The sequence below is a fragment of the Oncorhynchus masou genome, unplaced genomic scaffold (assembly GCF_036934945.1).
Source record: "Oncorhynchus masou masou isolate Uvic2021 unplaced genomic scaffold, UVic_Omas_1.1 unplaced_scaffold_698, whole genome shotgun sequence".
Classification (NCBI taxonomy): Eukaryota; Metazoa; Chordata; class Actinopteri; order Salmoniformes; family Salmonidae; genus Oncorhynchus; species Oncorhynchus masou.
The window spans coordinates 72501-75000 of record NW_027013438.1 but is presented as its reverse complement, the minus strand read 5'-3'; the positions used below and the strand labels follow the sequence as shown (position 1 = coordinate 75000).

Sequence of the window (2500 nt, the reverse complement as noted above, 5' to 3'; positions counted from 1 at the left end):
TGTGTGTTACTGACTGTTAGTGGTATCACAACACTGTGTGTTACTGACTGTTAGTGGTATCACAACACTGTGTGTTACTGACTGTTAGTGGTATCACAACACTGTGTGTTACTGACTGTGTGTTACTGACTGTTAGTGGTATCACAACACTGTGTGTTACTGACTGTTAGTGGTATCACAACACTGTGTGTTACTGACTGTTAGTGGTATCACAACACTGTGTGTTACTGACTGTGTGTTACTGACTGTTAGTGGTATCACAACACTGTGTGTTACTGACTGTTAGTGGTATCACAACACTGTGTTACTGACTGTGTGTTACTGACTGTTATGGGTATCACAACACTGTGTGTTACTGACTGTGTGTTACTGACTGTTAGTGGTATCACAACACTGTGTGTTACTGACTGTTAGTGGTATCACAACACTGTGTGTTACTGACTGTTAGTGGTATCACAACACTGTGTGTTACTGACTGTTAGTGGTATAAGCCAGTGGTATGACGACACTGTAGTGTGTGTGTGTGTGTGTGTGTGTGTGTGTGTGTGTGTGTGTGTGTGTGTGTGTGTGAGGGGAGAGGACTGTTCATCAGTCTGTAACTACTATAAATTGCTCCAACATTCCTTCGACCGTCCATGTGGCCTTTTGGCAGATTCTACACCAGTCTACATTGAGAGTGTGTGTGTGGACTTATTTAACTATACCAGAGGTCCTCACAAGGTCAAATTCTATTTCTAGGAGGTTAAGGTTAGAGTTAGGGGAATAACAGGATTTAGAATGGGACTGAATTATGTGTCCCCACAAGGTTAGTTGTACAAGACTGTGTGTGTGTGTGTGTGTGTGTGTGTACGTTCATGCCTGTGTGTGTGTGAATGATCGTGTGTGTGTGTGTGTGTGTGTGTGTCACTGGGGTGTGTCTGTCAGAGAGGAAGTGGACTTCCTTCCTGTTTCTCGCCACAGTCACAGGGTGGGGACAGGAAGTGTGTGTGTGTGTGTGTCAGTGTGACTCAGTATTCCAAAACTTCTCAACTTTTTCGATACAGAGAACATGAGTAACGGTTCTATAACTTTCGGTACTTCCTGTCAATGTGTCTCACGTCGTCTGCTGATTGGAGGGAGGATCAAGTCTGTCAGCGCAGACCATGTCCCCTTTACACACTTGTGGAAATGTTGAAAGTGTTAATTACTGTTCGCAAAACAATGTCCATTACAGGCTAGAATAACTTGACAATGCTAGAAGATAGCGGTAGCTTCCAGCTAACAGCCAGAGCTAACAGCCAGAGCTAACAGCCAGAGCTAACAGCCAGAGCTAACAGCCAGAGCTAACATTCACTACTCCTCGTACTTTGTGATAATATACCAACCAAAAAAGCTACATGTGTTGATATTCAAAGCTTGATCGTCACCAGAAACCTTATTCATTCACTTGATCATCTCTCCCTCCCTGATCCTCTATGAGTGAAGTCGGTCCTGGGTCTTAAAGAGACAGCGTCCCTTTTTTTTTATTTTTAAAGAAAAAACATTTAGTTCTTCTTCTATGCAAACGTCTTAAAGAGACAGCGTCCTCTTTTTTTATAAAAGAAAAAACATTTAGTTCTTCTTCTATGCAAACGTCTTAAAGAGACAGCGTCCTCTTTTTTTTATAAAAGAAAAAACATTTAGTACTTCTTCTATGCAAACGTCTTAAAGAGACAGCGTCCTCTTTTTTTATAAAAGATAAAACATTTAGTTCTTCTTCTATGCAAACGTCTTAAAGAGACAGCATCCTCTTTTTTTATAAAAGAAAAAACATTTAGTACTTCTTCTATGCAAACGTCTTAAAGAGACAGCGTCCTCTTTTTTTGGATAAAATAAAAAAAACATTTAGTTCTTCTATGCTTGTCGATCAGTAGGATAAAATAATATGTTGTTGGTTTCGTGTTGGTGTGGAGGATCGCGATACTAAACCTGTTATCGCTATGGAAGTCAAGAGTCTGGTTTCATGACAAATCTGGGGTGTGTGTGTGTGTGTGTGTGTGTGTGTGTGTGTGTGTGCGCTATGAAAACAGATTTTGACATTTGGCTTCCATATTGATTAAATGAAAAATAAATTGCACCAGATTCCCTGGACAGAAGTAGTGCGCTATCTAGGGATTAGGGTGCTAACTCTGGTCAAAAGTAGTGCACTATCTAGGAATTAGGGTGCCAACTCTGGTCAAAAGTAGTGCACTATCTAGGGATTAGAGTGGAATTTGGGATGCAGCCAATACATTCCCCGTGCAGCTCCTCCAGAGGTTGTGTGGGGGGGGGGTGTGAGAGAGTGTGTGTGTGTGTGAGAGTGTGTGGGAGAGTGGACCTTTCGGTGTTTCCTGTGTTATAGACCGTAATACATGACTGTATTGCAGATGTTCTGATTGCGTAATTACACACACACACACACACACACACACACACACACACACACACACACACACACACACACAAACTATATCTTTGTTGTGTCTGCTCGGGTCTTTCAGTG

General features: G+C 41.8%; 1 protein-coding gene across 1 annotated transcript in view; it reads left to right on the top strand.

Moving 5' to 3' along the window:
- Positions 1–2500, top strand: part of LOC135537011 (G protein-coupled receptor kinase 5-like) — an 81987-nt gene that overhangs the window by 24636 nt on the left and 54851 nt on the right. The window lies entirely within an intron of this gene.